This window comes from Coenobita brevimanus, chromosome 75, assembly GCF_032717465.1.
Source record: "Coenobita brevimanus isolate Jiangsu-jjx chromosome 75, ASM3271746v2, whole genome shotgun sequence".
Lineage (NCBI taxonomy): Eukaryota > Metazoa > Arthropoda > Malacostraca > Decapoda > Coenobitidae > Coenobita > Coenobita brevimanus.
This window is the reverse complement of record NC_137028.1, coordinates 32,475,159-32,487,948: the sequence shown is the minus strand read 5'-3', so window position 1 is coordinate 32,487,948 and position 12,790 is coordinate 32,475,159. Positions and strand designations below refer to the sequence as shown.

The window sequence follows — 12,790 nt, the reverse complement described above, 5'->3', positions numbered from 1 at the left end:
TTTCTGTCTCCTCAGTTCCCCTCCCCACTCCTCATGTCTTCATTATCCTTCCTCCTCCATCTTGCCCCTCACTTTTTTCCTTCCCCCTCCATTCCCGTTTCCCCTCGCCTCCTCTCCCTCCACTTCCTTTCCCTCTTTTCCTCTTCCCTCCTCCCCCCTCTTTTCTTGCCTCCATCTTTCCCTTACACTCCCCTCCCATCCTCCACTTTCTTTCTAATCTCGTCTCTCCTCTTCTCTTCTCCCATCCATCTGTCTTCCCTTCCTGTCCTCTCTTCTCATTTCATTTCCCCTCTCCTCCATTCCATCCTTTTGCCTTCCCTTCCTCTCCTCTCCTCTCATTTAAGTTCCCCTCTTCCCCTTTTCCCTCTCCTCTCTTTCCCTCCTCTTCCCCTCACACCCCTGCAGCCAAATTATTGTGCAGAATTTTATGATATGCAAATGATCATCGACAGAATAATCATATTTTCGCTGTGATTTCCTGACCCGGTGAAATGTTAGTACTGTGGATGTTACTGCCGCTACCAATACCATTACCAGTACTGCAGTTACTAAAAATACTACCATTACAGTTACTGCTACTACTACTTCTACTACTACAGACATGGCCTCTGTTACAACCGCCACAAATACCACCACTACAACCACTACACCTATCAAATCATCTACCACACTCACTCTCACAAACATCACCCACACTACCACAGCAAGAACACATACTACCAAAACAACCACCACAGCCATCACCACAATTACCACCACCACCACCACTGCAGCTATCAAAACAACCCTACCTTCTGCCACAACTACCACCACAGCTACCACCACAACTACCACCAACTCTCCCACTTACAACCCAAGTCAGTGGTATTAATCAAAACAATAGACAGGCTTTATATTCACCAAAAAAATTCAGAAAACACAGAAATTCTTTATATCTGGATTTTTTTTACGTGTGTCAGAGCTGAAGAGGATGACGTAGAGCAGGAGTTTGCTGGTTGTCTGACGAGTTGTGTGTGTGTGTGTGTGTCTGTGTGTTCCTCTCTCTCTATCTCTCTTACACACACACAAATAGAGAGAGAGAGAGAGAGAGAGAGAGAGAGAGAGAGAGAATGTTGACCTGACACGCCAAAACTCCTATGACACCAGAAAAACAGGACGAAAAAAAACACCCGTGAGAAAGTGAGGGAAATTTTTTAACACTTTTTTTTCCTGAACATTTTCCGAAGTTGGTAATTTTAGAGATGCCGGCCTGATGGCGAAAAAGTTGTAAAGAAGGTAGGGAAGTTCTCCAGCCCCTTTCATTAGGCTGTAGTATAGGAGGGATTGAAGGCTTCGGCACACCTCTTCCTTAGCGATTTATTTTGTACGAGTATATTACACCGTTGCCTTCTCGTGCATGGGACTTCTGAGGGCGCCTGGTGGTCTAGTGAGTTACGGAGCCTGATTTTCCCCCATACATGTTTAAATTCAGTGGATGACTTATTTCTGATGTAATGACGCTCAGGGAAACGTAACTGGTCACTCTCGCCTTAAGTGTTTGGACTAATAGCCTAGGCCTGGGATCCTACGATCCTGATGGGACAACAAAGAAGTGGGTGATGATTAACAGGAGAGAGATAGATAGATAGATAGAGAGAGAGAGAGAGAGAGAGAGAGAGAGAGAGAGAGAGAGAGAGAGAGAGAGAGAGAGAGAGAGAGAGAGAGAGAGAGAGAGAGAGAGAGAGAGCAATGAGAAGGCTGGTATTTAATATGCTGATGGAAAGTAATAGTTCAAAACACGTAGAGGAAGGATGGAGTGTCAGAGAAGGAGGAGGAGGAAGAGATGGAGGGTTGGGTAAGAGAGCACATATGGGCAATTAAAACTGGATTACAGAGTGGAAGGAATGGAGTGGAACTAGAAAGGAGGAGGAGGAGGAGGGAAGTCGAGGAGGAGGAGGGGGGGAGGAAGGAAGCAGAGGAGCAGGAGGAGGAGCGGGAAGGAAGCAGAGGAAGAGGAAGAGGAGGAGGTAGAAAAAGGGGGAAGGAGCACCAGTAACAGGAGGGAGAGGAAGAAAGAGTCATTGGTAACGAGCGGGAAGGGTAAGTCGAGGGATTTAATGTAAAACGATAAGAATGGCCTGAGAATATGCTGGTGGATTTGGCGTATAAGATATAGCCAGGATTTAATATAGCTAGGATGTTAATATAGCCAGGATTTTGATGGTATAGCCAGGATTGTAATATAGCCAGGATTTTAATATAGCCAGGATTTTGATGGCTTGATTGGTGTGTGAATGAAGCTTCGAAGCCCCAGTTCCTCGGCGATTTATTTTTTATATATAACACCTTAGCATTCACCTGTATACTATTTGACTCGTTTTAATATCGACTTAGTTTGTATCAGTAACACAAAAGAGGACGTACTCGTAAAGGCGTAGTGTGCTGAATAAATCGCTAAGGAAGAGGTGTTACGGAAGCTCACTTTAACCTGAGTGAGCTCATTTCACTGGACATGATGCCTGGTAGTTTTCCTGTTCCTGTCTCTAGATCGTAACTCTGCCCAACACTAAGGTGGGGAATTAGGGATGAGGCTGATGATGATGATGATGATGATGATGATGATGATGCTGGCAGAGATAATGATGATGATGATGATGATGATGATGATTCTGGCAGTGATGATGAAGAAGGAGGAGAAGGGGCAGGACGAGAGAGTTGTAATAATAATAATAGGAATGATGATGATGATGATGATGATGATGATGATGATGTTAAAATAAATATGAATATCAAGTTGTGTAAATGTTGCAAGGATGTGATGTATGTTGCAACAGGAATGAGACTACTAATATCGGGTGAAGCATTGGTTGATAGTGTGATAGTGTTTACTGGTGATAAATGATGATGATGATGATGATAATAATAATAATAATAATAATAATAATAATAATAATAATAATAAGATGATGATGATGATAGCCATAGCGCAGATATAGGAAAGGAGAGTGAGAGAGAGAGAGGAATTAAATATAAGTGAGAAATTACTGAAGGTAAAGAAGAGTTGGTGAATTACGAGGAGGAGGAGAAATGAATACGACCTGGAATGAAGAACAAAGAGGAGGGGGAAGAGGAGGAAGAGGAACAGAGGGAGGAGGCAGGGAAAGAAGAGGAGGAAGAGGAGGAATGGGAGGAGGCAATGAAAGAAGAGGAGCTTGCAGGATAGGGAGAAGAGGATTGGTGTGAAGTGAGGAGGAAGGGATTACCGCGGATAAGAGAGAGGATGTGGAAGAAGATGGAAATTGTGAGAAGATTCGAGTGAAGAGATGAAGCTGACGAAGCGGTGGGACACAAGTCAAAACCTTCAGTAGTTTGACGGCTCTTTGGTTTTGTTCTTGTAGTCTCCAGGCGATTTTAATAAGCTTACTAGGAAACATTTGAACCATCATCACCACACACACACACACACACACACACACACACACACACATACACACACACACACACACACACACACACACACACACACACACACACACTTTCACCACCACCAGCACCACCACTACCCCCAGCACCGCATGTCCTCACTGCCACCAGCACCACCACTGAACTCCCTAACCAACACCACACGCCAGAGCCTTACCGCCACCGTCACACACTAGATTTCTTCATTACCACCACCCTCACCACCACCACCACTACCATTACATCTTTCCACAACCCTCACCATCACCACTGCCACAAACCAAGGCCGCACCATCACCTTAAGACTTTCACCATCAATCCCATCCAATATCTCTGCCCAGTTCCAATATTCCCCCGAGGCTCGCCTGTGTATTTCCCCAGTCGAGGACAGGATATTTCCCCAAATGGCTCCCCCCTATTGAATCTTGGATGGAGATTTCTCAATGGGAGCTGGGACACAGACATTTCTCTGACCTAACCTTATCTTGGATATTTCGCCACTGCAAGAGCGATACATAGATTTCTCGCACAAGCTAACCTAACGTAACCTAACCCTACCTTACCTGGGAGGGATATTTTACCAGTGCAAGAGTAGCATTTTCATTCTCTCTCTCTCTCTCTCTCTCTCTCTCTCCTTTATATGGGAATTCGTTTATATAATCAATATTCCTCTTATGTGACCAAACCTAACTTAACCTAACTCATCCAGCATAACCTTGGATAGATATTTCACCATCGAAAGTGTGACATATATATTTCTCTAACCTTTGACCAAATATTACACCAAATTAAGAGGAAGTTAGGTACTGTAGGGGAGAGTGAAGGAAGGCTGGAATAATGAGGAAGGAAAGTAGGGGGAATAAGGGAATTAGGTTACGAATGGAGGACAGAATATGGAGGTGAAGTAAGGGCACAGCATCATCATCATCATCATCATCATCAATCATCATCGTCATTAACATCATCATCATCATCATCCTCTTCATTAACATCATCATCATTAACATCCTCATCATCCTCAACATCATCATCATCATCGTCATCATCAAGCTAATTCATTCATTCATTTTTCATTCATTGCCAGACGCCATGTATCCCAAACGGGGTGGCCAACGGCTTAGAGTTAATTGTTTTACAGGGAGGGGCACTAATCCTCCACCAACCCCACTTGACACGTAGGGATGCCAACAGCATCTGGTGTTCCCAGGCGGTCACCCATCCAAGTACTAACCAGACCCAACGTTGCTTAACTTCGCTGATCGGACGGGAAGCGGTGTACTCAACGTGGTATGGCCATTGGCAGCTAATTCACACCTATAATATTTTTAACTGCAAAAAATGAAACAATCCAAGGCTCATATCCTGCACAACTTACCTCCTCCGATTAAAAAAAAAGAAACCATAATCAGGAAGGTTTCATTTCGAGATACCTGGTCACATTGCACAGACAGGACTGAAGGGTAATGGAGTTAGGTAGGATCTAGAGGCAAAAAGTGAGAAAGCAGAAAAGTAGGACAACCATCAAGTAGAAGTACGAATGAAGGGGGGGGGGGACGCGTAGGGGGCGTATTCCCCCCTCCCAATTTTCGTCGGACCAGGGATTACTATCAGAACAATATTATGTACCAAAATAAATGCAGTAAATCTCTTCTTGTCACAGAAGCATTTCAATAAAAAATAGATGGATTTCGCGATAAATTTTCAAGACTTTAATAATTATTCAGCATGGATTTAAATTTGTGGCAGTTCCGCCAAAACTGACACCCTCTCCCCCTTTTCCAAAATTCTGGATCAGGTCCCAAAATAACATGGACAGTGGAATAAGCCAGACGGTCATTTACACACTACGGGCTTCGGTATAACAAAAAAAATAAGGTAGGGAAGAACAGGCCTAGAAAGAGGAAGAACAGAGATAGGACAGCTATGGGAGAAAAGTGAATGGGCCACACAGTCCTTCACTCTCATTCATGCCTTCGAGAAAAGAGAGTAACATTTAAGGCAGGACTAAGAGAGGAAGTAAGATAGGAGAGATGCAAGTCGTGATGGAGAGAGGGCAAGGAAGGGAGAGGAGATTAGCAGGTATGAAAGACAGGAGGGGAATCACTGATGAGACGAACAGATTAAGGTGGAGGGGAGGAAGGGTGGGCGTCAGGAGAGGTAGTTGATTAGACCTGGAGGGGAGAGGAAGACTTGGAGGCAGTGAGGAAGAGAAGGGAGGAAGGAGAAAAGGGAGGAAAGAGGATGAGGGAGGGAAGGAGGGTGAGGGAGGTAAGGGAGAAAGGAGGAATATCATGTAGAGGGTGAGGGACGAAGGGCGATGAGTGAGGGAGGGAAAGGAAGAGGGAGAGAGGAGGAAAGGAGGAAGAAGGGTGAGGGAGGGAAGGAACGAATGAGGAGTATTAGGGAGAGGGTGAGACTGGAGACGGAGGGAAGGGAGGGGAGAGGGAGAGACCCAAGAAAACCGGGAAGGCCAAATTAGAAGGTAAGAGGCGGTTATGGGACGAGAGGGGTGGTGGAGAGAGAGAGAGAGAGAGAGAGAGAGAGAGAGAGAGAGAGGAAAAGAGTTATACATGTTAGAGGAAAGGAGGGTGATGGTGGTGGTTGTGGTGGTTGCTGTGGTAGTGGAGGCGGTGGTAGCGATGGTGATAGTGATGGTGTTGGAGAGGACAGGAGGTGGTGGTGGTGATATGAGAAGGGTATCAATTACAGTAGATAATGTTTATACTAAACTCCGTCTTCTCAAATATAATGTCGCTTTACAATAACATCTGAAAGTAGTTAATATAATTCACGTTAAATTCCACGAGATGAATTATTTTGTTACACTCAAGGGAGGTTCAGGATCAAAGGATATTATTATTCTGAACAAATGTCTTCGTATCTTTTTATAAACTACTATGAACTAAATAATATCCATGTGTGTAAATGATGAACGCTGTAATTATGATCTGACTCATGATATTTGATTTTACTGGGGCGGGATATTTTTGAGATGGGCTTTTACGAGAAAAAAAGAAACTGAGTTCTGGGTTAAAAATAGTGAATGTGTTTATGTGCATGTTCGTATGAAACTAGGAATAATAGCGATACTTAACTCCCTGATTGTTGCGATACTTAACTCCTTACTTTTACGATACTACTCCTTCATTGTTACGGTACTTCACTTCTTCATTGCCTCGATCTTTAACTCCTTCATTGTTACGGTACTTAACTCCTTTATTGTAACGATACTTCTTTATTGTTGCGATTACAAGGGTGGGATGTGTTCTGCAATGTTTCAGTTTTTTCCATACAGTTGGCAAGGCAAATTTAGGCAAAAAATCAGATGAACTTCATAGGAAACAATACAACCTTTATAGGCGGGTTTGTTAATTAATGGAAATGAACAGGAATAGAACGGCCAGAAAGGTGATACGCAACGCAAATTTTTCTGTACCATTCCTCTGTTGACCCTGGGTTAGTAGTAGTAGTAGTAGTAGCAGTAGTAGTAGTAGTAGAAGGAGAAGATGAAGAAAAAGAAAAAGACGATGATGTTGATGACGAGAAGAGGAAGCAGTAGTAGTAGCAGTAGTAGTAGTAGTAGTAGTAGTAGTATAGCTCCAACCCTTGGCTCATCTGAACGTGAACCCTGTGGACTGCAGGCTAATGTTGTCCATATCTGGCGGTCCACCACCCTCCTTTCGGGGGATAGGGAGGGAGTTGTGGGACGTTCGTATGGACAGGCAGGGGAGTTACCTAGCTCTATCGGTGCCACCACATGAAGGCGCCCCTCACCAGAACGACCAGAGGATACAAATAGGCCTAAAGGACCAAAAATATTAAAGGAGAGAGAGAGGATGAGAAAGAAAAAAAAAAGTGAGTAGAGAGGAAAAATTTAATAAAAGATGAGAATGAGGTGAGGTGGTGATGATGATTGTTTATGGTGATGACGCTCGGTAAATTATGCCAGCGGGTGATAAGGTCTGGACAGGCGAGAGAGAGAGAGAGAGAGAGAGAGAGAGAGAGAGAGAGAGAGAGAGAGAGAGAGAGAGAGAACTGCTGAGGACACAGGTAATGGTAGAGGACTGTAAGTTGTGTTATAATGGTTAGTCAACAAGACACCCTATTACAATAATGTGTTTGTTGAACCATCCCTCATCTAGTTACGCAGTTGACTTAGATTTTTATTTATATACCCTACCTTCAGAGGGTCCAAGTCGGGCCCAAAAATGTTTATATATCACTCTAATGGACAACTTTTTAAAACATGCGTACAGTCATTTTTGCATTCTTCCTATTTCTGTTTTACATCAGTCTCACCTACCCACACCTGCTCATAACTTTACCTTCTGCGTCATGGCCTCACATCACCTTGAAATACTTCACCTCACCTCTCCTTTTCAACCCACTGTAAACTGTCCTCCATGTACGCCTCTGCCTTCACCTGTCTCTGACCTGCTCCTAACCTGCCCCAGCCCCTGCCCTGTCCCACAGCCAGGTCACACCATCAGAGGTCCTGGGAGAGAGTGTTGGTACGAGGCCTGGCCGTTCAATAATTTTCCTGCAAATGGTCGTAACATCACTTTAAGCCTTTTTTTTTCTTTCTTTTTCCTTCAGCCTTCCTCCTTTCCTCCCTCTTTCTATTCAATTTTTGCTCATCAACAGTATCCTCCTTTGTGTCTCTTTCCTTCATCTCCTCCTTAGCATCTTCCTATTTTTCTGGCTCCCATATCCTCCAATCACCCGCTCTTTAGGTACCGGTAGTTTTACTTTTCTTCTGTTTTTATCCATTGTGTGCTGATTGGCCACAGTCTCTTGTTTCTTCTTCTTCCCCTACTTCCATTAAATTACCTCAAATATTCTCTTCCTCCCTTTCACCCCTTCCCTTTAATCTCGTCCCCTCTTCAACTTTGATTATGTCTTCTGTTTCCCTTTAATCTTTTATTAGTCTTTAGCTCCCCCTCTTCTTAACTCCTCCCGCCTCCTTCTCTTCTCTTATTTTCTCCTCTTCTTTTTCTTCCCCTCTCTTGCCTCTCCCTTCTTCAGCAGTCCTCTCTCCCACTTCTTCCTCTTTCATGTCGGTTTGAAATATTTTGTTGCTGATTTTTTTTTATAATTTCTTTCACATTTCTGTCAGATTCTTCTTTACTCTCATCCTCTCATGCATCTCTCAGTCCCTTCCTTTAATCTTGTCACCTCCTCCCCTGTGATCCTGTCTCCACTTTCCCTTTAATCATTTCTCATTTTCGGTCATCCCTCCTCTCAGCTCCTCTCACCTCCTTACCTGCTCTTCCTCCTCTTCCCTTACCACTTATCCTCTTCTCTATGCTATCCCGTTTCTCCCTTCCTTGTATCCTTCTCACATTTCTCTCTTCCCTCCCTCATCTCTCTTCTCCCTTTCATTATTTCTGTTTCTTCTCGTGTCATTTCTGTCAACATTGCCTTCTCTTCCTCTTTTCCCTGCTCACTCCCTTTCATCTTCATTCTCTTATGCATTTCTATTCCTTTTTTTTTTTTTTTTACATTTTCTCTCACTCGTTCGTCAGATCTTTAGGGAAGTAGTTGTTTCCCCAACAGATTACCACGTTATGGGCCTGTAAGCCTCCTGTTATCTATACTTCCCATGTATTCCTGCGTACTCTCCTCCTCTCTTTACTTTTTTCTCTTCTCTGTCCCCTCCTGCTTCTCTTTTCCTCATCAGTGTTTACTCCTCTCTTCCATCCTCGTTATTTTCCTCCACAACACAGGTTACACAAAGCACGCAGTGGTACAGTAGATCAGCCTCACCCCTTATATCACCAAGCACAGCCAGATACATTGTCCTTCATCCTACCACCCTGGCCCTCTTTGCCACCGAAAAATGGGGTGAGGTAGGATCCAGAAACAATGAAAGCAAAATTACAAAACGGTTGCACTATCAAAACACAGTGAAATGGGCCGTATCCTCATTCACGCATCTTTTAATCTCAGGGAATCCTTTCTCAATATCACAAGTCTAACTCTCTGCACACATTTTTTCCCCTACATTGATAGGCTTCAAATATGTTTGTCAGACAGATCCAGTCCACTGACTCCCGAATCTTAAAAGGCTGACAAACCCACTCCATACGCTTCTCCGTTCACACTCCATCCAGCCAGCACAACACCTGTCATATCCCTGGGCTCCTCAATTTCCATGCATCTCTTTCTCACACATTCAGTTTCCATTCGCCTCAGAATGTTACAACAGAGGCACCGGTTTCCTCCTGAGCGAATAACAAAGACGTGCGTCACATCTTTACACCTCTCTCCGGTTCACAAGGGCTAAACCAGCCCCACAACACTTCACTCACCTCAGACCACGTCCCTCGAGCGATGTCAGGCGCCCTGGTGAACACTAAAGCTGCAGCAAGAGTTGGAATTTCACCTGATTTCGTTATGAGTCTAAAAGTCTCCGGAGTTTTATGGCGGCATTTTTGGGTGGCTAAATTATGCGACAGAGGAGAGACAGACAGAAAGACGGCCGTGGTGAGTTTTATTGTCTGCATGATATCGCTAATGGTTCAGGTATCATTTTTAGGCCCATGATTTTGTCTACATCTATCAATCTATCAATCTGTCAATCTTCTGTCTATCTATATTGACCACTATCTATATATCCGTCTATACAAAGCTACTGTCTGCTATATTCATTTCTCTGCACTAGGCATATTCATGGTCTTTTCAGTACAAATAATTCTGTCCATCATTACTGGCCAGAAGCTGTGTAATGGAAGTCGGTCAGCTTGGCACTTATTAAAATACACTATTGTCTTTGCCGTCCTCGTTCACTAAAACTCTGGATGTAAAGCCAGGGAGGAATTTTTGCCTAATACTTCCCATCTTATGCTTCTATGCTTATCTGTCTATCTATCTATCTATAGTCCGACGCCCTAATCTCGCAAAGGGTGGCCGGAGACAAAACGCCTCACCCACCATTTGACTACCCTTCCCCCAACTCACTCCCTCCTCCCTCATATACCTCTCAACTCCATCCCTCCACCTCATCCTCGGTCTACCCCTCCCTCTCCCTCCCTCCACCTCACCTACATACACCCTCTTAGTCACTCTTTCATTCTCCATTCTCTCCACATGTCCAAACCACCTCAGTGTATTTCTCCTAATCTTTTCAACCACATCCACATCCACCCCACAACGTTCCTTCTCTTCTTCATTCGTCAACCTGTCCCTCCATGTCACTCCACATGCTCCTCTCAAGTAACTCATTTCCACTGCTCTCACTCTTGACTTGTTCCTCTCTTGAAATTCCATGCCTCGCTTCCATACGTCAGGGTAGGGATCACAATACTATCATGCACTGACTTCTTAACTTCCATACTCACCTCCCTATTTCTCATCACTGCTTTCAGTGACCCAACAACCTTCCTTCCCTGCTGTACCCTTTCACGCACTTCATCCCCCAAAGTTCCATCCTTACTCATCACACTACCCAAGTACTTGAATGCACTCACATTCTCTATATCCTCACCATCCAACCTCACCGTGCATTCTGTAACTTCATTCCTATCAAACTCTATGCTAATACTACCTAATATTTCTAAGCCAATTGACACTACTATATTAATTATGTTATAGTAATGTGCTGGGTGTTATAATAATGTTCTGGATGATAATAATACTGTGCTATAATAAAATGTGTTAGTGTATTACAGTATAAATGTTCCATATGAGCGCCATCACCAGTTCCTTTTATAATGCCAAAATGAGCAGGTTTGGGCAAGTTGCGTGGAAGTTGTTGCAAAGTTGCATAACTCGGACATGACTTCAACTTGACCAATCCATCCACGGAAGTAACTAAGATGAATGAGTTTGAGTGTATGAGGTTTGCAGGAGCAACTAAAAAATTACCTCCTGCTGATGAAAACCTTTGTGCCATCAAAGTTTGCCATGAACACCTTCACTCTGTTCCTCCTCTTGCCTCTTCTCTTCTTGTTCTCCTCTATCCCATCCCGTTTCTCCCATCCTTGTATTCTTCTCGCATTTCAGTTCTTCCCGCTCCTACCTTTTCTTCCTTTCATTATTTCTGTTCCTTCTCGTGTCATTTCTGTCAACATTACCTTCTCTTCCTCTTCCCTCTACTCACTCCCTTTCATCTTCTTTCTTTCACTCTTTTCTATCTCGTTTCTAGACACACTGTCCCTACAGCCTCCAAGCCTCATCGATGTATAGTGTTATGTGAAATAGCTCTCTGATACCATGTCACATGATTCACAATAAAATATCTACCCCCCAAATTCTTTTAGGTTGGGCCATTCCTAAAAAAATCGCATGATAGGAGTAGGAATATAATAATAATAATAATAATAATAATAATAATAATAATAATAACAAAAGCACTAATAATAATAATAATAATAATAATAACAATAATAATAATAATAATAATAATAATAATAGTAATAATAATAATAACAATAATAATGACAATAATAATAATAATAATAATAATAATAATAATAATAATAATAATAATAATAATAGTAATAATAATAGTAATAATAATAATAACAATAATAATAATAATAATAATAATAATAATAATAATAATAATAATAACAAAAGCACTAATAATAATAATAATAATAATAATAACAATGACAACAATAATATTAACCATACTAATAAAAAAACATACAGCCTCGTGCAAAAGGGGTTAAATTAGGTAAACAAGAACTGATATACGACAATTTATATATGACGCTTTTTTTCTTATTTGGAAAATTCATAGCCCCCTGTTAGCATGGTTGATGGCCAGGTGTAGTCAGACTGGAGGGTAAATTTGGCTAGTAACAAAGGAGACTCATTCATGCCTCGTACCCAAGGTCGTTGAATTTCACACAAGTCGTATTTGAGACGTGGGTGTGGTCTGGTCCCACAGGTGAAAAACAGCTGGCTATGATGCAGTCTGAAATGTTGCAAGATTAGGTTATGGCCTCGCAGAGATGAATCAAATGGCCTTGCAGAGATGAATCAAATCGACTGGCAATTGCAATATGATAAAATAGACGACCTCGTGCTGAAAGGGTTGAATAATAACTCATTGATGCAGTACTGAAGCGTATCATATCCGGTCTAAAATATTAATTTATGTTATGTCCAGTGACCATATTAATTTGTTGATTTCCACGCAGTTCATTGATCAGTGAAACTGACAGTGCTTTTGTGACGCTGGATGAAATGTAGCTTTATCAGCTACAGCAATGACAGCATTGTTGAAATAATTATACAGCTTAGTGACATACCGGTTATATATATATATATATATATATATATATATATATATATATATATATATATATAATATTGTTTTCATTATTATTATTATTATTAT

The 12,790-nt window shown here is 42.3% G+C and overlaps 1 non-coding gene across 1 annotated transcript; it reads right to left on the bottom strand.

Moving 5' to 3' along the window:
* Positions 1-4,623: 4,623 nt before the first annotated feature.
* LOC145408115 (5S ribosomal RNA) lies at positions 4,624-4,742 on the bottom strand. Its single transcript, XR_013898861.1, has one exon. It is a non-coding gene; the product is annotated as a 5S ribosomal RNA (ribosomal RNA).
* Between the last annotated feature and the right edge of the window lie 8,048 nt (positions 4,743-12,790).